Source organism: Hibiscus syriacus, unplaced genomic scaffold, assembly GCF_006381635.1.
Source record: "Hibiscus syriacus cultivar Baekdansim isolate YM2019G1 unplaced genomic scaffold, ASM638163v2 tig00110678_pilon, whole genome shotgun sequence".
Lineage (NCBI taxonomy): Eukaryota > Viridiplantae > Streptophyta > Magnoliopsida > Malvales > Malvaceae > Hibiscus > Hibiscus syriacus.
In genome coordinates, this window is record NW_024062822.1 from 1,356,982 (window position 1) to 1,381,921 (window position 24,940).

A 24,940-nucleotide genomic window follows, 5' to 3' on the forward strand; every position below is an offset into this window, starting at 1 on the left:
ACGCGATTGTCCCTCTGAAAATTTAAATTTACTATACATTTTAGATTCTTTTATTTACTTTCTATTAAAATTCTGTTTTCATTGTCAGAAATTTTATAAATTCGTTATTCTTATATATAAAATTGTCCCCGCAAGCAGGAGAATGCAGGAATCGGTTACGAGAATCATACAAGATTTCTGCTCTTCTTGTTTAAATTTCATAACCTTCTCGCCGTACCCCTCTGTAATGCCTCGTCGGGACCCTGGCTGGTTGTGATTGTCGTTGTCGTTGGCTTGGCGGGAAAATGGTGTTGAAATACTCATCGCAGCCGTTGATTCCCATAGAAGACACGTGTCGTTGATGTTATTAGAAGGAAACACTGACGTAGCGGACTGGTAGCCGTTGACTACGTTCAAGAGGTGGAGACCATGATATCATGTTCCTGCTCAGGTGTCAACGTCAGTACGTTAGGACGGTTGGTGTTGTAATTCTGCATTGCGTAAAGGGTGTTTTCGGAATCAAATTGCAATAACATTATATATTCTCAATCCTACAATTCTAAAGCGAAGCGAGCAAGCCGAAGTGAGGGAGCGGAAGGTAAAGGAGAGAACCTTATTTATATGGCTATAAGCACCAACAGATGACGGCTGCGAGTAAGTCACGCGCAGGGTTGAGACACGTGAGAGTGTTAAACTTTGCCTCTTGGATTATGGTGTGAGTGGATTCCGGAGAAATGAGCCTGCCGCTTGCGTCATCTTATTCAGACCACGCGGCTCCGCAAGAAAAATAATTTTTTTAATAATTTGATGTAAATATTTCAATGTATAAACCCTAATTGAAATATTAAACAAATAGTTTGAATACTTATTAAGTATTAAAATATAATAAACATTTAATAAAAACATGCAGTTTATTAATTTTTAAAATACAAATTTAACAGGTTAAATATCTAGATGTGATTCGATACCATAAAACAACAAGTATTACAATAAGGGTGTATTTGGTTCACGGAATGTAAGATTACCGACGGGAATAATATTACTGACTGGAATAGGATTACCGGTGAGAATAAGATTACTGAGAATGTTATTTTTTGTGTTTGGTTCATTTAGCAGGAATGTAAGATTACAATGTTTGGTTAAAGGAATAAAAGATTATTGGAATGTATATTTTATCAAATTGTTCTTATTATATATTTGTTTTTTTAACAAGTTGAATTATACTATAAATTTACTATAATTAATTTATATATTTTCTTTAAAAAATTTAAATTCATAAAATTTATATAATTTTGTTTACAAAATTGAAAAGATAAATAGGTTTAATGAAAAGGTAAAATTTTATTTTAACACCTGAACTTCATATAAAATTCTAATTATGGACTTTTTTAGTAAATCTAAAATAGTTTAAGGATAAATTTGTAATTTAACATTCGTAAATTTTTTTTATTCATCGATAGAAGAATAATATTTTTGAAAAACAATTAAGGGTATTTTAATCCAAAACATCGGTAATCCAACAAAACTTAAGGGGAAGAGGGTAATCACATTTTCGATAATATACCCCCAAAATACCACTGTTGGGAATAAAAGATTACCGGAGATTGGGAATGTTTGTCAACCAAACGGGGAATGACATTTCATTCTCCTGGTAATCCAAGATTACCTAAACCAAGCACCCTCTAAGGTGCGTTTGGTTCACGGAATGTAAGATTACCAGTAGGAATAAAAGATTATCAGGGAATAGGATTACTTGGAAAGTTGTATTTTGTGTTTGGTTGGTTTATCAGGAATGTAAGATTACCGAGTTTGGTTAAGTAAATAAAAGATTATTAGAATGTATATTTGACCAAATTGTCCTTATTATATATTTGTTTTTTTAACAAGTTGGAAAATATTTATATATTTTCTTTAAAAATTTAAATTCATAAAAATTATATAATTTTTTTTATAAAATTGAAAATATAAAAAGGTTTAATGAAATGGTAAAATTTTATTTTAACCCCTGATCTTTATATAAAATTTTAATCATAGACTTTTTTTGTAAATATAAAATAGTTTAAGGATAAATTTGTAATTTAACATTCGTAGAATTTTTATTATTCAATGAAAGAATAAAGATATTTTTTAAGAATTTTTTTAAGGTCATTTTAGTCCAAAACGTTGATAATCCAATAATACCTAAAGAAAGGGAGGTAATGACATTCCCGGTAATATACCCCAAAAAATCTACTATTGATAATGTAAGATTATCGGGAATGACATTCCTGACCAACCAAACGGGAGAATGTAGATTTCATTCCATGAGAATCTCACATTCCCTTAACCAAACACACTCTAAGGATAAAAATAATTGACGGCATCTAATCCAGACAAAAATAGCTTTTTGTTCTGAGTTCAATCTTTGGTACATGAATCCTCGTTTTCATACTTAGATTAGACGGCGTGTTCATTGTTCATACGCTGGTGCCTGCTGTCTTTTTCCTCCGGCCAAAACATTATCCATGTGGAAACTACGGTTCTTTCGCCACCGTCCACGTTCTGCCCCACATCCTGTCTGCTGCTCATTCAATTATTTTTGCCGCCGTCCCTTTCCACCTAGGATTCAGCCGCCATCTCCTAGAATGGGTCCTTTTCAGTTGGCTGGTTGACCACTAAAATTGCAATTGATTTGGTTCGAGAATGTCGGTCGTTTATTAACATCCCCATCATGGTTTTAAAATTTATAATTAGTAGATCACATACTGGAGCTTAAGTGGGGATTGCCTCCGGCGTGCTGAATTGCTCATCACATTAAATTCAAAAATTTGGTGCAAAATTTTAATATATATCTTTTAAAAATATTAAGTATATAATTTTTTTCTCTCTTAATAAGTCAAATTGATTTTTATAATTTTTCTAAAATAATAAAGATACACTTGCTTACCTGCGGAGCTTAATACATCCGTCATGCTCATCACGTTCCCTACAGAGCTTAATGCGTCCGTCCTGCTCATCACGTTGTTTAATATGCCTTAGTGAATGCATTTTTTTTTATCTATTCTCGTATTATTCTTTACTAATCATCTATATACCTCCCAAAACTTTGTCACTGAAACTATATCTTTCTCAATTTGAACTAAAGACCAATTAAAAAATTTAGACAAAAGGGTATTTGTACCCCTGTACCTTTTCAAAAAAAAAGAAATTTCTCCATCGGAATTTTTTGCACTCAATGTGACCCTTAACTTAGAAAAAGAATAAATTTTTGTCATTTTATAGTGTTGACGTAACAATCCATAGTTATGTTGTGGCATTCCATGGTAGTTGGTGTCATGGCTGATGATGTGATAGATGGGCTAAATCGATATTCTTGTCGAGTTTGATGGCCAAATTGATTTTTAAAAAAGTTCAAGAACTTATTTGATTTTTTTTTTAAATAAAAATATTTTAAATTTTAAATATAAAAAATAAAAAAATTAAATATGTATCAAAGTAGCACCATTTTTTTATAAAATAAGAAAGAGACGCGTTTTGTGAAACATACTATGTTGATGTTGACGAAAGGCTTACTTAAGGAGGCACTTTCAAGGGATTTGTTGTAACGTTGGAAACCGTGTTATAAGGGCACACTTTCACGAGATTTAAGCACCAGTTGGGAGGCACGTTTCACAAGGCACACCTTCTATTCCTGTACATCCTTCCCGTCATTGGTTCTCACTCGTATTACACGCCTAAACCCCCTCCTCCTCTCTAATATAAACCTCTCCCCTCACCTCAACTAAATCACACCAAAAATTAGTTTTTTATCTTTCTCTTTATTTTTCAAGTTGGTTCGAATCTTCGTCGAAAAAATAGTTACAAGTATAATTTTTTTATTTTTTAATAGATTAATTGAATATTAAATTATGTTAATTTAAATTGTTTAATATTTTGTTTATTTCAATATTTTATTTAATATTTTTTAAAATTTTAATTTGTAAAATTTTTATAAATTAGGAAAATGATTGTATATTAGAAGTGTTTATTTGTAACAATAAAATGCACATACTGCATCGTATCTAGAGGTTTTTATATGAGGTTGTTACATAACGAAAATTGTTGGAGGCTGTAAACTTGAACTCGCTCTCATTTCTGCACTAATCGAGAGGTGGAGACTAGAGATACACACATTTCATCTTCCGTGTGGGAGTGCACCATTACCCTGAAGTATGTTTCATTTCATTTGGGGCTTTTGGTAGATGGAATTGTTATTTATGGTTTGGTTGATGGTGATTGTCATTCTTTGTGCATGGAGTATATATGAAATTTCCCGTCAGAGTTCAATGGTGGCCGAATAACGTTATCATGACTGCAATCCACTTTTGAATAGTTGAACAAAAATTATTCTGATGATGAGACAAAAGCATTTTTCCCGAGCATATATATTACGAATCATAGGACGGATTATTGTAAATGGTTGCGTCACCTCATTGATTTTGAAGTAACTGACACGTTCAATTGGGGCTCTGCAATTTTTGGATATCTGTTTAGAGAAATGTGTCGGGTAACAAGTTATACTAAAAATGGTATTGGCGGATGTCTCATTCTTCTTCAATCATGGGCATGGTATCTCATGTTTTTTGTGTCTGATCGTGAATGAGTCATTTTGTCTTCTTTATTATTAAGGTAATTTCAATATTGAATTTATTTATAAATATTTTTTGACTATAAAATGAAATATATTTTTATATTGAATAAATGGTCATCAACAATAAAAAATCATCGTAATATCATGATGAATTAGAAGACATTCAATTACTCATAGTTAAAAATCTTGTTTAGATGTATGATTTTATATTTTAATTTTTTATTTAATTATCTTTATATAATTAGAATCTTATTTTAATTTTGATAAGAAATATATATTTTTGTTTTAGTTTCAATGGTTTCCCTATATGAACGATGAAATGAGTGCTTGCATCCCACCTCACTTGAGTGGGCAATTGGACGTTTGGCTAGCAGTTATGCCTCTTATCTATTATGCTATTATTGAGTGACATCTGATTGATCATGTGTTTCGCCAGTATGGTTTCACACAATATATTCTCGAAGCACCTATAAATCTCGACAATATGCATAACATTGATAGAAGAGGTAAAAAACGATGATAATTGGGTGGTGAAGCACAAAGACTGGATAATGATATGGGAGAACGGATATCAACGTATGCCCCTCGGTAATATATTTTGAAACAGGTTCCTCGATTTAAGATGACTATATTGAATAGTTTAACGAAAATGAAAATTCGTTCATACTTTCTGAGGAAATATGAGGGGCAATTCATCATCATCGAGAAAAAACATCTATCGTCATAATATTATCATTTCCCGGCTCATGGAAAAAGAGCAAACGCTTTCAGCTCGTCCTCAATAGCACCACCGAAAACATCACAACATCCACCATCATCACCTATTATGAGTACCCTAAAATCACAAGTGGTATTTATTGGGGAAGGATCATCCTACAGGAAGCACTTCATGAGGGCCTATAAGTATGTGTGAGGTAAAAGTTATTTTACTTTCGCTTGAAGCAAAACAAAATCTAAAAATTTTGAGTCTTTCACTTCCAAAGCTTCAATTTTTTCCTAACATGGCTACTATTGTTAAAGCTATTTTTTATGATTGCAAATCTTTAAACATATATTTCAAAACAAAATATTCAACTAGACGAGTTGATCATGAAAATAGAAAGAAAGGTTCAACTTGGAAGCAGTAGAAGATTATATTCATTATAGTTTAATTTGTCACTATCATGTACGAGATTTCCTTTAAGCGATGATGTTGACCTTGTTGGTATGGTTGAGGATGTTGTTTCCAGCTCGAATACTAAACCAACTAAGATAAATGATAGAGAACCAATGGTAGATGAAGGAAAAATAAAGATAGATGACGGAGACCCAGAAACATGGCTCCAATTTGTATGTAGTCAACAACAAGAAAAGCATGAAGAATTGAAGAACTAAATATTACTTCTGACGAGTCAACTAATTATAATGATTAAAACTTTCAGAGAATATTGGTGTGTTTATGATTTTATTTAATGTTTAAGGTTTGTGTAAGGTTTATTGTTTTTATCTCCTTAATATGTGACATGATAAGATATGATAAGTGTGAAACAATAAGGTATTGTGATCTTAAATTCAATAACCAAAATCTATTACAATATTATTTTAATTTAATTATTCCTACTAAAAAAATCGATTACAATATTACTTTCACGATTCCAAAAACAACCTTTAAATATTTCATCACATGAGAAATATGTTTATGGATTCTTTTCGATGTACGAAACTGATATAATTTTGGCAATATTAGACATAGTGATGGTTCTACAATGCATAAGCTCTTTTTGCTTCATCATTAGATGCATTGGATAAAGAGTATATGACACTTGATATCCTTGTTGCAACCTCCCTTTAGTGCCAAACAAGTGTGTACCTAACGTGTAAGTTGCTTCAATGACACCCATCGTAGAGGTTTACTTCAAAATATGACAATCAACTTCAACATTGGCATAGTACTTGGAAAAACAGTCCATTATACCTTCCCTAAACAATGTATCTGGATTTTTTTTAAAATATAAGTCTTTCATAAGAGTAGCCATTCAGAACAATCCAAAGGTTTCAAGGCATACCCATGAAGTCGAACATTTGCAAATATAAATCTTGATTTTGAAGTCAAGCAAACGTTCCAGCAAGTTAATCGAAGGTTGATAAAATCCTCAATAGAAATACCAGTAGTGGAACGTAAAATTTCAGCTAATATATCATTTGGGAGATAAGATAAGGAATATTTAGATGCCATTGAAATATGTGATTTTTTATTTTGAAGATCATAATGAAAATGATAGATAACATATGAAGCAATGATGACCACAATATATAGTCAATTTTTTGTGCTGAAAAGTTCCATCATATTTGCATATAATTGACTGAGAAATATAGAGAATCTATGTTAATAAAAGGGAAGGATTGTTGTAACACCCCAGACCAGTACAACACATAATGAACCGGTTAGAATGTTACACGAAATCACCAGAATGGTTGACCAAAATTTTCTTCATTTCTTTTAATTTGAAATGACCATTTAAATCAATTTAATTAAGAAAAACATTCATAAAATATAATTTAAACTTTACATTGAGGAGCTCTCAAAACAAGTATTTAAACCAAAAATATACATAACAACTTTTACATTAAAGTTACGACTCAATACAACTGGGTCTATAAATACACATGCCCTTCAAAAACTTGAGATGTACTCTGATTTACATTTAATCTGGACCTCGGTCACTCAAAGGCTCCTCAAACTCTCCACCTAATATGCGTAAGGAAACAAATTCCAAATGCCAAACTAACTAGCTTAGTGTCACAATAACAACTAGATCATACTAAAAATGTATCACTAAAATGCTCAAGCTATCAAGTCTAATGCATTAGTGAGTATACTTGTATAATCACTTTTTACTCTATGGTAGAAATCATGGTACGATTGAGAGTTATGCATCTCGGAGCTCACACACCTCTCTAGTCTATCGAGGATGGTGCCTAGAATCTTTGTATCGATCAATACCCTCGAATAACACACCCCTTGCGAGTATCGGGTCTTGGCCCTAGTTAGTCAGCTTAAAGTGCCTTGCGCACTCCCTAAGGATACATGGATCGATTCTATACATTCGACACCCTTAACTTTACTAATGGAATCGGGTGTCCTAATCGTTTCCCAAGCATCAAGCAATGCTAGTTTTATGTCACCCTAACTTATCTCATTTCTACGTGCAATTAAGCATTATTATTGTTCTCACTTGTAGTCTTATTTGAGAGTAATTAAAAAGTTTTTGGGAAACCTCATCTCTTCTTAAAGTCCCTTGAATTTTATGCCCATAAATATACCTTGGTATCGATACTAGCCTCTTAGTATCGATACCACCCCTTTAGTATCGATACTCTCTTAAAGGTATCGATACCCTCTACTATTTCATCTTAAAAATAAATTAGAAGTATCAATACTCCTGTGGAAAGTATCGATACCCTCTACTATTTCATCTTGAAAACAAATTAGAAGTATCGATACTCCCGTGGAAAGTATCGATACTCAACCCTGGGTATCGATACTCCCCTACAGTACCGATACCAAAATGGTATTATGGAAAATTGATCTACATACCAAGCACCCCGATCTTGACATCGAACCCTCAATATCGATACTCTACAAGGGTATCGATAATGTTCTTCAAAAACTCTCACATTATGTCCTTAAAAAGAAAAGTATCGATATTACTTCTTACAGCATCGATACCTACTCTTAAAAATGCCTTTATTGGGCACGAAATTGCCCCTCAAACTCCCAAATTTCTCTACCTTGAGGTTTTCCAATGATTATTAATGTTTTATACGATCATAGGGGTCATAAATAAGGTTTTAATACATGTTAATAACATCAAAGATAAAATATACAATGAAAAGTATCTCTAAGCTTCATAACTTAACTATCTAGCTATAACACATTTCCAATGACCCACAATTGCTATGAGGAAGTTGTGAGTGTGTTACCTGATTTCTTTTGCTGATAAACCTCTCTCAAATCAACTAGGATGAACCTTTTATTTCCCGTTGCCATATAATTTTCTCTTACTTCCTTAGCTAAAGAAAGGTAAGAAAAGGATTACTAACTTGTCTAGGACTTGAAACTAAGTTAGGAACACTCTAAACAACTCAAATTTACTAAAAACAAGCTTGGATCACTTGAATCCCTTAAACTTAATAAAAAAAACCCATTTTTGAAATCATAACCAAAACTTGAGATTAGGGGCTTGAATTAAAGCTTGAGGAATGAAGATTAAGGTTCTTACCTTGGTTGATTCAAACTAGACTTTGAATTCAAAAAACTTGCTCCTTTAACCACCTTTGAAAAAGAAGAAGGATGGAGAAGAAGTAGAAAAGATAAGTGGTTTGGTGTGTTTGGGTTCACATGAAAAATACCTAAAATAAAGGGGTTTATCCTTTAAAGCAAGCAATGGTTAAATTGCTCTTTTGGTCCATCTCCTTTTATCCCAATTTTAAAAAAAACATTTGACTTTAACTCTTAGGCCAAAATTAAGCCCAATACCTTTAAAAAAAAATGGTCCAAACTGATTTAAAAGATCTAATGGGTTTGACTTATGGGTCTCGGGTTGATCTGAACTACTGCCCTAGGATTTGGTGTATTATACTTATCCTACAAGAAGCGCTTTTAACTTTTGTAGGGAATCTCTACCGTCATTTGTGCATATAATTGAGTAAAAAATGCAGAGAAAATTTGACAAAAAAGGAAGGCTCGTCCCACAAAAAGCTCTTTCACCTTTTTTAAAGAATCATTGTCATGTCATAGTGTCTCATCCCATCAAACATAAGAGGTTGATATGAATAGTTCCTCGATTGGGAACATCATCTATGAATATAATTGACTGAAAAATGCAGAGAAAATCATATAAAAAGGGGAAGGTTCATCCCACAAGAAGTGCTTTTACATTTTTCAAAGAATATCTACATAGTGTCTCATCCCATCAAATGTAAGGGGTTCACATGAATAGCTCTCGACTATGAACATCATCTATGCATATAATTGACTGAAAAATGCAGAGAAAATTTGAAAAAAAAAGGCAAGGCTCATCCCACAAGAAGCGCTTTCACATTTTTCAGAGAATTTCTGTTATTTCATAGTGTCTCATCCCATCAAACATAGGGGGTTGACTTGAATAGTTCACCAACTGAGAACATCATCTGTGCATATAATTGATTGAAAAATATAGAGAAAATATGACAAAAAATAGAAGGCTCGTCCCATAAGAAGCATTTTCACCTTTGTCAGAGAATTATGTCATGTCATACTGTCTCATCCCATCAAACATAGAATTATTGACTAAATAATTCCCTGATTGGGAACATCATCTGTATATATAATTGACTGAAAAATATAGAGAAAATCTGACATAAAAAGGAAGGCTCATCCCACAAGAAATGATTTCACATTTTTCTATTCATTTTAAAACTTAATTCCTCAAACTCTCTCTCTCATCTCTCAAAAAAATGGGTTGTATTTCTGTTGTTTTCTATTATCATGCACAAATTCAGAAATATGAAGTGAGAGTTATTTTCGAATCAGATCATTATACTCCTTTAACTTTCAAGAGAAACATTACTCTTGAGAGTTAATCACAAAATTTTTCTTAAAAGTTTGTGTTGGAAGTACTAGAAGACTGTTTTTACTTTAGTACATATTTCCTATTGAACTTTTTCCATTAATATATATAGTATTTTACCTCTCTAACGATGATGATGTTGTTATGATGTTGATGTTCAGAATGAAAGTTTAGAAGCTATTACATAAACGTTTGCCATATTTATTGAAGTGCATGTGGTTTGTGGTATGTCATTATGTTCTCACTATGGGTTGGCTCATCAAGTTGATCAAGTTGACAACCCAACTCAAATAATCTGTAATGATTTCATATCATTAATGGCAAATTCACCTCCTGGTGGCATGTCATCAAGTTTAATGAGGAGACATTCATCAGTAACTAATTACGATCTCTACCGAGGTGGCTCCACAAACACTCCATATGGCAACATCATTTCAAGTTCAAGGGGAAGGCATTCATCTACCAACTTCTTCGACCTCAACATGGTCATGCCATCGACACAACAATTTGTTCAAAACCCATATGACACTATTACTCCAAGTTCTATGGGAAGACATTCATTTACCAACTTTTTTGACCTCAATATCGAGATGCCTTTAGCACAACAATCTGTTCAAAACCCATATGACATTATACCTTCAAGTTTAAGTGGAATGCATTCATCTATTAACTTGTTCATCCTGAAAATCGGATTAACAGATGAATATTAATCTCCACCAGAAGAACCACTTCGTAAGCCAAGTGTTGATGGTGCTACGAAAGGATTATTCGTTGAGCCTGAATCATCGCAATTTAAGATGGACTTCAATGATGATGCGGATGAAGTTCTTATAAATACAACACAAACTGAACATCTAGCACATATGAATGAAGTTGACTTTGACGCAGAGTATGAGTCAGAATTTTCGGATATGCCTAAAGGTGGAGACTATGAATTTAACTTAGTAGTAAATGATGGTGAGTTATATATTGGAATGGAGTTTACATCCAAAGATGAAACAATACTTGCAATTAAGAATTATAATATTCGTAATTTAGTTCACTCTAGAGTCAATCAATCCACCAACAAAAAATATGTTTGTCACTATGTCTAACGTGATAACGGATGCAACTGGATAGTTTGTGTATCAAAGAGGAATAGGAAAAACAATATATGGGAACTAACAAGATACAATGATTCTCATACATGTTGTGCAAGAGGGATCAACTAGGACCATCCAAACTTGGATTCTAACATTATTTTTCAAGCCATCATGTCCATAGTCAAAGCAAGCTCTCACATAGCTATTGCAGTGTTGATTTTTTCTATAAAAATACAATATGAGTACACCGTCTCCTACTGAAAAATATGAAAGACAAAACAGAATGTCATTATAAAACTTCACTACGAGTGGGATTCATCTTACAATGAGCTACACGGTTAGCTTAAAGTAATGGAAAGGTTGATAATTGGGATAATAGTTGAGTTCGAAACAAGAATGACCATGTGGTTCGAGATTGATGCCTATTCTACTGTGTTTTTTGAACTTAGCCACAAATGATTTATGCGGTGAAATACTGTAAATCGATGGTCCAAATTGATGATACATTTGTGTGTGAAAAATACAAGCAAGTTTTATTATTAGGAATTGTCCAAAATGGCAACTACATCATTCATCCTATTGCATTTTCCCTTGTTAAGGAGAAGATATAGAGTTTTGAGCTTTTTCCTTAAAAAAAATACCGTTACATGTTTCACGAGGGATGATATATGCATCATTTTAGACCGTGGAGCTTGGATCAAAGCAAAAGTGGATTCTTTGGGTACAATGTTGAAACCCTCACATGTCCAACACTGTTACTGTATCTGATATATTACTGCAAACTACCATGGAAAATATAAGAAGAACAATGAACGCCAATTTCTTATACGCATGAGTATGCTTTTTTTTTCAATTTCATTTCTTAATCATTTTCATTTCATTTATTTTAAATTCACACTAACTAATATATATAGCTTAGGTTACGATATCTTACCTCAAAGGTTTGAGTTTATGCTTCAAAAGTTGCAAGGAAAAAATGAGTAAGGATACAATTACATCAGAGTCATCAACAAAGAAATATGGACAAATTCATACGATAGTGGATATCGATATGGTCATATGACAACCAACTTGGTTGAGGCTATTAATTCAACCTTAAAGGGGGCGCGCCGTTTACCTGTTACTGCTTTGGTTAAACTATGTATTTTTCATTTGGGTAAGCTTTTTACGAAACTCGAAGGATAAACTTTTACATGGATGAAAAATGACAATTTTTATCACCCAAGATTAATAGCATGTCTACAGAAAAATGTTGCAGCATCAAATAGAATGTTGGTAACAAATTTTTCTCACACCTATGAATTATTTCATATGACATAAATGTCACAACCTCTTTAAGAGATTGAATCTAACTCTTTCAGAGTTAATCTGCAAGAAATGTGGTGTGATTGTGACCTTTTTTCAAGCTCTAAAGTATTCATGCTCCCATGTTATAGAAGTTTGCTCACATTCTCATATGGACTATAAAAGTTATATTGATCTCGTATACCAACTTTCGCAATTATTTAATGTATATGAATTTTAGTTCCCCTCGTAGGTAATGAAAAAGACGTAAATGAGATTCAGACTTGGCTTACAATTATACCATATCTGTTGTTATTAAGGGTGTCAAGTCATCCAAAATCTACTTGAATTCATTGAGATATGAATATTCGAGAGACGTCAAAAGAACCTAAAAGATGTGGGCATTGCAGAAACCTAGGTCACAACAAGAAAAAAATGTTCTTCTCTTTTATCATCACTTAACCATTGAGCATTACTTATGTAATTGTATTTTCTAATATTTCAATTTATGTGATTTTTTGTACTTTCTTTTCTTATATTTTATTTATTTTTGTTTTATATTTTATCATATAAATATTATTAATGATTTTATATATTTTTTTCCATTAGGGTTTATATTCTAAGATTTAGGTATACATGGTTTATAAATTATGTTTTTTATTTTAGGGAGAAAATTTTTAAGATCAATGATTTACGATTTATAAGGTTAAATGTCTACGATTAAGGGTTTACAATTTAATTCATTATTTTTGGTTTAGGGTTTAGTTCTCGTTATTAAGATTTTTAATTTTAATCTAACCCTAAACCATTTGAACAAAAAATCTAAACCACTTTAACCTAAAAATCCTAAACCGCTCAACCAACCCTAACACTAAATCGATATTCAAAGGCGTGCCCCTGCAATGTGTCTTCCACTGTACTGTCAAATCAGCAAAACCCTGGAAAGCTCGCCCCCTAAAACGCGTCTTTCATCCACACTAGCATGGCGCGTTTCACAAAACGTGCCTCCATCTTATTTTGTTAGAAATGGTGCTAGTTTAATACATGTTCGAGAATATGTGCTAAATTGGTTTTTTTTTTTGTATTTTTGGATAAAATTGTCTTTTCAGGCAACACAACCATGGGTGCCCCGTTAATTTGTTGGTGATTCTTCTCTCTCCTTTATGTACCCAAATGTTTCGACATTTTGAGTTTAATATATACCTGCAGTGGCAAGAGCAGCCATTTGAATCCATCCAAAAGCAAGAGGTAATTTAATATCTAGCAATGGTGTCCTAATTCATTTTGAAAAGGTAGTCATCATCGTTTTGTTTTTGTCCATCTGATAGCAATTGCTGATTTAACTACGATTCAAACATATTGTTAAAATCTAGATTTATGAAATTTGTCAAAGTATGGAATAATGCCTCCTTGTAAACTCCACTTGTTTATTCCCTTTACTATCATCCAGGGATAAATATAGGATTTTATGTTGGGAATCAAACTTGAACTTATAAAATTCGGAAGCGAAAATAAATTTTTAATAGAAAATACATAGAAAAAATATAAAATATATAATAATTTTAACATTTCAGGAGGGAGACTGCCCCACCCTCCCCGTCCATCCCTGCTATCATCTTACGTCTTTGTTGAAATTACTGTCATTAAATGATTACTTCACTACTGATAGCAGAATACCAATTGAGCACGTTTACTGGTGTATGTGGAACACTGGGTAACATACTAAAGTGAGACATTGCTGGTTTGGCTGTCTTGTTTTCATATGTTTCTAATATGAATGGTTCGAAGGGGTTTTGGATGGTTTCACATTGTGGATTAGTTTTACGATCTTTGCCTTATGAAACTATGCGTTGATTCCATAACCTCGATTAATAAATTTATGGCACAATAGGATTAATCAATTTGGCCCTCGAACTTCATAAGAAAAAACTAATTTAGTGCATCTGTCACATCATCAACCATGTTACCAATAAATTTAGATTGGCACATCAGCACCGTAAATTGATATGTCAGCATAATAACGGTCAACGACGAAAATCGTTGGTCAAAGATGTACATTGATTTTTTTTTAAGTTCGAAGGCCACATTAAGTGGGGAAAAAAAACTCGAAGGCCACCTTAGGTTTTTTTGGAAAAGTACAAATACCTCGTGTACCCTTTCTCCAAAAAATTATAAACACGCATAACTGGCAATAATATAAAGTATCATACATTATAATATTAATTAAAAAATTTAAATATTAATAAAGCTAATAAAATTATTCTTATATTTTATATTTTCAGTTCAATTGGGTTGGATCTGGGTATTGGCCATATAACCAGTTTTACGAAAATCAATTCAATTTTAAGAAATAAAAACATATGACTGAAAATTGCAACCGTCATTAATGGTTTATACTTGTCTTGACAAGATCAATGCTTTATACCCCATACAGCTGAAAGGGGAATAACTTAGCTGCTGTACTCAGCTTGATATCGAATATCTTTAAACATGTTTTCTTCCCGGCTTTCAAATATCAAGAGCCAACTGTGAGACTCAAATCTCAATCCGATTCTTCTTGTTCCATAAATTGTACATTGTGTTATTTGAATTTAAAATAATTCTCGAACAGTATCATCTATTTTTTAAAATTGGTAATTAGAGGCTGATGTCCGATGGGTATGGTGTAGAGCAAATGAAATTTTAATGAGATTTCTGATAAATTTTGGGGAAATGTCTCGAAACAGAATCCATACTGTCTTATCTTGAGCCTCAATAGGGTGTGTAGATGATATAGAGTGAACATGCAATTGAAGTGCAGATAAGTGTCAAACGATGTCATTCATTAATTCAAGCAGTACGTATAAACCTTAATTACTCCAAACCCCCTTCCCTTTCGCCAAAACTAATGATGGAGACGTGGGGGCTACCTATAGGGGATGAAATGTTGCTATCACATTCCGATGCGGCTGAAGGAGACGACGTCGTATGCTTTGAGATGGTGTGCTTCATTGACAACCAGTTACCTCATTGATTCTAGCTCTTACAACATTGTAAAAACTAATGGTATATTACATTGAATTATTACGTATTTGTTAAGACTCATGATGGTCAGCCCCAGCTGATTTTCTCCAAGACAAACAATTTCGTTACATAACCCAATTTGCAGCCTGCGTAAGAGTGTCGTTTAGTGAAGTTTCTTCAAAACTTCTTACAAACGGAACTTGTATGAAAAGAAAGTGAATATTAAAATTGTCAAATATACAAACTCAACCTACTTGGGTTATTAATTTGATCCAAAACAATTTCATCAATAAAAATATTTTTTAATAGCAATAAAAAATAAATTAATTATGAAATTTATCCATTTATTTAATAAGATAAGACACTATACTTTTGAAATAGAATTAAAAATTAAAATTTTAAGATATAAATTAAATATCAATAACTATATTAAAAACTAAATGAAATATTATTAACAATCAGTTGGTCTAGTGGAATGAGACACTAGGTCCCTTAAGTAAGGTCAGGGGTTTGAATCCTGACGCTTGCGAATGGAGCAAACTGTGTTGGGAAAGTCGTCCTCGCCTCTGTAGTACCTGATCTAAATTAGTCGGTCAATAGATCGAATACCAATTAATTAAAAAAAACTAAATGAAATATTAATAGTCTTAAACAATGTTATCAAAACCAGACCGACCGGTTGAACCAGGAACCAGTTGCCTGTCCAGTCCGGTCAGTCTCCAAAACTAGTTTTGCAATGAACCGCTAAAGAACCAGTAGAACCGGTTGGGAGCCGGCGAAACCGATGTGAACCGGCGGTTCAAGCGGTTCACATGGATCTGTTTTTTTTTAAATTAAACCAAACGACGTCGTTTGTTATGATTTTTTTAGCCCCAAATTTATTTTCTGATTTTGCATCTCGGTTAAGCCATTTTCCACTTTGGTTTTCTCAATCACTGTTCCGTCTCTGACATCATACTCCCTCACCGTCATCAGCAACCTACTCCATCACCGGTGCGCTCTACTCATCTTCCGCACAAAATCACGACATCATCTTCGCTTCGGTTCCTACCATGTCTCAGCCACAAGTATTTTCTTTAATCACAAGTATTTTTTTTAGTGTTTCTGTTTGTGTTTGTTTGAGTTCATGCTAATAATGTTTACTTGTTTTCCATTCCAGCTTGATTTGAATCATTTTGTTTCACTTGATATTATAATATGACTTGTGATATTTTTATACCTTTTAATGTTGTGAACTTAAAAAGAGTGTTATATATATATATATATATATTGCTTTGAATATTATGTAAAATTTTAAAAAATATATTATTTTATATAAACTGGTTCAACTACGGTTTAATCACAGTTGAACCAGTAAATCAATACCTTCATCGGTTCATGGTCTAGCCCGATTTTAAAAAATTGGTCTTAAACACTTCCACCTACGCCCCCACCATCTACGCATATGACTAGACAAAAAATATTTAATTTTCATATGAAAACACATTGACGGAAAATTTTCTCTCAAAACTTCCATCGGACCGGATCGCCTGAACTATTTTTTAAGGGGACGCAACAACAATGGAAAATGGGTTTTTAAGGCCCAATATGACAGCCGAAAAAAATTACAAAATAGACACAAACACTTTTATTTTGGGATCTATAATATTTTCTATAATGCATGGAACTCGTTCTAATAAAAAATATTCTTTTATTTAAATTTTTTACATCGATGTGATAAATTTTAATAAAAAAATTATATTTTATAGAAACTCGTCATCTTAATGTGGTGAGTTCCGTGAACACTGTAGAAAATATTGTATTTACCCATTTACCCTATTGGGCCAAAAATTTTGAATATTGGCATTATCAAATGGGCCAAAACATCGCTTAGGATGTATTAGAAATCCAAAAAAATGCATGCATGCATGCAGGTTTAAAGCTTAAAGAGTCGTGCTCGAAAGCATGAAACATACTATCTAGTAAACTTAGACAACACATAATCAACGAGAGGTTAATTTTGGTCATTATGAAAATATTTTAACATTTTCTATACGTAATCAGTTTCTGAATATATTTTTTTATTTTAATTTATATTTCAAACTTATAAAATTATATATTTTTTAAAATAAAAATAAAAATGATTTTATAGATAATCAACCACACATAAATCAAAATGATTGATATTGATTTACGTTTTTAAAACACGTGTTTTTGAGAAAATCTTGTCGTCAAAATTAAACATGAGTTTAATTTATATTTGGACTATGTTAATTTAAAGTAGGAATAAAATACTAGCCTGTGAGCTGCCCTTTCTGGCCTTGCCCTGCAAATCACGGATTTGATATTTCCTGTCATCATCCAAAGTTAAATTCCTCCTCCTTTTTCTTTCTTTTATTTTTGGATTAATTAAAGCAAAGCTATCATTCAGAGACTTACTGTTGAATCCATCCTTATCAGAAAGCAGATGACCTTTTTAGCCCACAAATATTCACACCCTGCACCTCTCCTTTGATTCATACGAGCGATTCTTTGCTTTGATTCAAATATGCATTGATAAAATATATATATGTGCCTAAGAATTTAGGGCTTAGGGTTTATTTTGAATTTTATCATTGGTTTAGGGAAACACTAGGGCAAGCCTATGGCAAACTTCAGTGATTTTTCATTTATTTTAAGAGTACTTTAATCGAAAGCTTCTTCCTAAAGAATCATATAATATTTGCAAGGAGCCTTGATAAAATATCATAGAGGAGACTCTTTAGAGTTAATAAATTAATATTTCTTTTTTAAGATTTAATTATACAATGAAATAGCTGAATCCCTATTATTTCCTTGTTAATTGCTAGGCTTTTACATGTCAAATTCTTCACCATATAGCTACCAAAACCGTACTTAATTAATTTTTTAATTTGCAATCATAGAGGAAGCACATGGGAAGGTGTAGTTTGTGCTTTGAATTTTTTTTTTGATATTTTATTATTATTTGGGTTAAGTATAAAGTTATATCTGTTTAAATCTAACTCTTAATTATTTGACATTCAACGTTAATCCCTCTGACATTACAATAATTACCCAGTATTATATTATGGTCATATAACCACCGGTGTTTTATATATATATATATATATATATATATATATATATATATATATTGTCGGAATCGTCTTTCGAGTGGGTTCGGAATTGGGTTTCGAATTGAAATAATGGGTTAGAGTAGCCACCGATCATTTTAAAAATATTTAGGTGGATCGAACACCATCTTACCTGATATGCGTTATTAATATAATAATAATAATAAAATAAATAAAATAAATAACAAAGATTAATAAAAGTTAATGAAAATAATAATAATAAATAATAAATAAAATAACAAAAATAAAAACCACATATACGTGGTTACCATTTTAACAATAACAAAAATAAAAACCACATGCACGTGGTTACATGAAGCAAATGGGTCTGTATTTTTAAACCCATGGACTCTACTTATATATCATATTTTAAAGGGTTTTTTCACCCTAACATTCACTTCAGCAGTACCTTACTTCAAAGCACTTTAAAGGGGTTTTAAACCCATGAACAAGTTTAAATCCATGTGTAATTTGAACAGAAATTAAATGGAAGTTGGGAAACATTGCAGGTGTGGCGTAATCTTACCTTGATGGCCTCGAGGATTTTGCTGAAGTCCAACTTATCCTCGTTCCTAACCGTTGTTAAGCATAAGACGGAAGCAGTTTTCCTGTGAACATTCGATCCCAAACGTGATTTTCCCTTGACAATGCAGTAGGGGACCTCCATCTTTCTGCACAAGGATCCTCTTTTTCCTTTTAATACGAAAAACCTTAGGCCACTTCACAAAACGATGCAGATCCTTCTTCGGTGGCAAAGCCCCTCCAATACCGAACTGTTTTGGACGCTTCTCGAACAATGGATTGACAACCTTATCTTGGTTTTGGCTGGCACAGCTACCTTTCCACCTCTCTTCGAGGCCATTTCGGAACCTCCTGAAGCTTTCCCGAGCTTTTTGTGGTTGAAGAAAACTGCTGTTTAGTTCAATGTAATGATCAATGAAACCAAAATACAGCTCGAATGGATCCCAGTATTGTTGTTGATGATCAGCTTGAACTGTTTCATCGTTAGTGCTGTGGAAATCAGTTTCCCAGTTCGAGTATGAACTTAAAACCATGGCAGCCGTTGGAAGAAGAAGAAAACTACGAAAATGTATAGAGAAACTCAGAAAAGTGTCGAAAGATTCCGTGGTAAATTGACTTCCCTCTACATTTTTCCCACGAAATGCTTTCCCCCTGTTGTTGGCGAACAGAGCTGCATATAAAGCAGTTCAACGGTTCCACGTTCATCCACGGCCCAGGAATCACAGAACCACGAAGTGGGATAGTGGGGTTCAACACGGGCCTAAAGAAAGGGGGAAAATATTAATAAAAATAATAATGATAATAAATAAATAAATATATTATTTTAAACTCGGACAAAAACAAGTGTATATATATATATATTAAAAGATTAGTATTAACTATGGTGATTATATAGTTTCTAGGTTTATATAAGCTCCAATAAAAATGTAATGCATGCTTTTGGGTTGTTTTTACTATTAGACATGCTGTTATTTTTAATCTCATTTAAGACGTTAAAAAATCATTATTAGTATATCTATTAATATTACTTTCAGTTGAATATGATAATTATGAAATCACAATATTACTAATCTCTCCTTCTCACGTCAAATATGATATGAAATCCAATTCATGCCATACAAATCCTTATGCTTAACAAATATTTGAAATCAAATTGGAAAATGATGGCAATGAAATATGGATCTCCTAACAAGATATTCCATGCTTAAGATATGTTTGAAATTGCAAGCATAATTTATTAATAAATTCAACTAATCAAAAAAAATTGGTTAAAAATATGGATCTCCTACAAGATATTCATTATTAGAGATTGTTAGATATTTATTCAAATTTCAATAAAATAAATAAATTCTATTTTATTGTAATTCATTAGAAAATATGAAGAATAATATGACTTGTAATTGATATTGGATAAGTGTGATTACATAGAGTGCACTATCATCTTTTTATACAAGAGTTTACATGAATAACCAACTTGTAACTGCACTAGGCTAGTAACAACTTTTGAACCTAACCCTAACAACCTGCTGAGCTGACAACAACTTCATATTCGACATGCTCCCTACTCTTTCCACTATTCAACCTTTCTAAACGCCACAACACTCAGCTTCTTATGAAACATGGAAAAGTACTCTTTGGTCAGGGCTTTAGTCAAGCAATCACAACCTGGTGATCAGAAGGCAAATAGTTTATCCTCAGTTTATCTGCTGCAACTTTCACGCACAAAATGTATGCCGAGCTCAATGTGTTTGGTTTTTGAATGGTATACCTGATTAGCACTCACGGCTATTGCACTGAAATTATCACTCCAAATCACTGGCGTAACCCTAGCTCAACCTGCATATCACTTAGCAAGGCATTTGACCACATTACATCTGAAGCCACCTCCGCCAAGCTTTTATACTCAGCCTTGACACTGTCTTCTGCTTCCTTGAACTCCATATAACCAAGCTTCCCCTAAATACACATAGTTATTTAAGATGGATCGTCTGTCATCCACATTCGCTCCCCAATCAGCATATGCAAAAGCAGTTAGCTGAAATGAATATATTCTAAGAGGAAAGTGAGACCATAGTTGAGTGTGCCATTTAAGTACTGTAGCACTCACTTTGATGCAGTGTTGTTCACACGGGTTGTGCATGTATTAAGCCAATTCATTCACACTATATGCTATATCAGGTCTCGTGTGACTTGCATACAGCATTGAACCCACCACCAGACTTCGATAATTCCTTGCATCAGCCAAAGGGTTTCCTCCATCCTTAGAAAGCTTAATTGAAGCTATCATAGGAGTAGGGGTTGAGGCAGCGTTAGTCATACCAGTCTTGGCTAAAAGCTCTATCACATTCTTCTTTTGGCTTAAGAAGATTGCACTGCCAACACGTTTTACTTCAATGCCCAGGAAGAAACCTAGTTGTCTGTTAGAATATTTGATAAATATATTCTATTGTTGTACATATCTCCTATTTTTGTAAAGGCGATAATCTTGTGAATATTCTGCCTTATTATTTGCTAATTAGTTTCAAATTTCTAGGCTTAGAATACTCAATGTACAATGTATATATTCTGACGTTTCTAATTGAAATGAGCACATTACAATCTTTCATGGTATCAGCCTTCTACGATCCAAAATCTCCCTAACAACCACCTATCTTTCCCCATCTTTTTCTTCTTCCGCTGCACTCTCAAATGGCCGCATCACCTAAGTTTCATCCCGCTCTCACTATAACCAATGTCAAGTCCCTAATCCCTATCACATTGGATATATAGCACGGTATGTATCATTCTTGGGCGGCCTTATTCAAGGTTCTTGTTAGGGTTCATGATTTGTATCACCACATTATCCCTCCTACAGAGAAAGAGGAAATCACCACCTATGCTGCATCCAAAGCCGCCGACCTGGCCTTGTGGAAACGTCTTGATGTCGCGGTACTCCGGTGGATTTATGAGACTATCTCCAAGGACCTCCTTCATGTTATCTTGCTTAAAGAAGACACCGCTCAAGGGGCATGGTCACGCCTCGAATCGATGTTTTAGGACAACAAGGCTTCTCGGGCTACCCACCTTGAAGAAGAACTTGTGGACCTTGATTTCGGCAATTTCTCGTCAATTGATAGCTATTGTAATCACATCAAATCCTTGGTCGACCGCCTTGCCGATGTTGATGCCCCTCTCTCCAACAACAGATTGGTTCTCAAACTCACGGTCGGGCTGCCTGAGGCCTATGCCGGAACGGTTGATATCATTCAAAACCAAGAACAGTTTCCCTCCTTTGAAAGTTATCGATCCTGTCTCAAACTTGCGGAGCGGACCATTAAGAATCGCTTGGCGAAGGAAGGAAGCTCCGGCAACCAAACCGCTCTTATTGCAGGCTCGGATTCCAGCACCTCTGCTTCATCACGTTCTACATCTAAGGGGAACAAACAAAAAAAATCGAACACTAAGTCTTTTGGGAAGAGCAAGAATGGAAATGACCAAGTGGGCTAACAACAACATGGGTTTGTACCATTCAATTGACAGCAACAGCCATGGGCCGGATAGGCACCTTGGTTGGCTCAGTGGCCCAACCCTCCACCATGCCCATACCCTGCTGCATCTTGGCCCCCAAAACCGGTACTACTCCTATTGTGGTCACGTCCTACTGGGCCTGAACTACTAGGCTTACGTCCTCAAGCCTATACTGCAGTAGCTCTGTTCAGTCCAGCATCTCTATACAGTAGCTACGCTCATACGACATCGAGGCAGCGATGAATGCTCTATCCCACTCTCAGTCGGATGGAAATTTCTACATGGACACCGGCGCTACATCTCACATGACTTCGGACCAAGGTATTTTTTTCTTCTTATTTCAATTCGAGCATTAAACATAATAACATTGTTGTGGGTAGTGGACATCTAGTTCCAATTATTGGTTACGATAGTACTATTTTGCCTCGCCCTTACCCCCCCGTTTCACTTGAACAATGTGTTACATGCTCCTAAATTGATTAAAAATTTAATACATGTCCGTAAATTCACCAAAGATAATTTAGTTTCCATTGAATTTGATCCCCTTGGTTTTTCCGTTAATGACTTACATACGGGAGCCAGACTAGTGAGATGTGACAGTACCAGTGACCTTTATCCTCTATTCTCCATTAATCAAGCCACTCTTCCAGTCAATAATTCAGCTTTTACTACTATTTCATATGATATTTGGCATAACTGTCTAGGACATCCCGGTGATGTTGTTTTTAGGTCTCTTAGATGTAAAAATTTTATTGATTGTAATAAGGCTTGTAAAACTTTTTGTTCATCTTGCCCTCTTGGGAAACTTTCTAAGTTACGTTTTATGATTCTATGTCGCACACTACTTCTCCTTTTGATATTATTCACAGTGATCTTTGGACTTCGCCTGTCATGAGTAGATCTGGCCATTTTTATTATGTTCTTTTTCTTGATGATTACAGTAAATTCTTGTGGATATTTCCTATTGCTAAGAAATCTCAAGTCAAACACTTGTTCCAATCCTTTCATAGTCTAATACGTACACAATTTACTCGTGATATTAAGACCTTTCAATGTGACAATGGAACAGAATATGTTAATGGCACTTTAAAAGAGGTTTTTAATAATCATGGCATGCTCGTCTTTCTTGTCCTATACGTCACCTCGAAATGGAAAAGTCGAACGCCACATAAAATCCATAAACAATATAATTCGGACCTTACTTGCTCATGCTTCTTTACCTCTTTCCTTTTGGCATCATGTTTTAGAGATGACCACATATCTCCTAAACATCATTCTAACCAAAGTTCTAGGATTTAAGTCTCAAACTCAAGTTCTATACCAATGTGATCCTATATACTCAGAATTATGTGTCTTTGGTTGTCTATGTTTTCCTTCTTCCCATCCACCTCTATTCATAAATTGCAAGAAAGGTCCACTCCTTGTGTCTATCTTGGTCTCGCCCCAAATCATAGAGGTTCGAAATGCTATAACATGTCAAGTGGAAAGATAATTATTTATCGTCATGTCAAATTTGTTGAACGCGAAATTCCTTTCTCTAAGCTTCACTCGCCTCACAAAAACGATTATGATTTTCTGGATTATAATACAATCTTACATCACTTGGCTTACCAAAGTGTTCCAACTCCTAATTTAGAGCACCAAGCTGACCCAACCTCTTCTCCTAGGCATGTGGCATCAAACCCACTGCAACCCACACCCTCTGCTGGGCATATTCCTCTCAGTCCATCTTTGCCTCCTCACTCTCAAGCTGGACTTCTTCTTCTGGGCCGAATCTCTCACTTGGTACAGTTGCCTTCCCCATCTCAGACCACCAGCCTACACCCATTCCCACCCCGTTACAAGGTCCTACCCCTCATCAAATGACAACAAGAGCTAAAAATGGCATCTACAAACCAAACATGAAATATTTTTCTAATTTCTCGGCCATGACTACCACTAATATTTCTCCATTACCTAAGAACCCTATTATTGCTATTTGTGACCCAAATTGAAAAGAGGCAACGTTAGATGAATTTAATGCTCTTATTGCTAATAAAACATGGGAATTGGTACCTAGGCCACCGGATGTGAATGTAATCAGGTCTATGTGGATTTTTCGACATAAAAGCAATCTGATGGTTCTTTTGAGCGGTATAAAGCTCGTCTTGTAGGTGATAGGAAAACTCATCAGCAAGGGGTTGATTGTGATGAGACTTTTAGTCCAGTTGTCAAACCGGCTACTATTCGTACTGTTATTAGCATTGCTAT

The 24,940-nt window shown here is 33.9% G+C and overlaps 1 long non-coding RNA gene across 2 annotated transcripts; it reads right to left on the bottom strand.

The window, feature by feature from the left end:
* Positions 1–652: 652 nt before the first annotated feature.
* Positions 653–23,276, bottom strand: LOC120138061. 2 transcript variants are annotated; one of them, XR_005517484.1, is made up of 3 exons: positions 23,264–23,276; positions 19,188–19,347; positions 653–679 (listed from the first exon to the last, which is right to left on the bottom strand). It is a non-coding gene; the product is annotated as an uncharacterized LOC120138061 (long non-coding RNA). The 2 variants fall into 2 exon arrangements; XR_005517485.1 differs by lacking the exon at positions 23,264–23,276 and adding an exon at positions 21,907–21,916.
* Between the last annotated feature and the right edge of the window lie 1,664 nt (positions 23,277–24,940).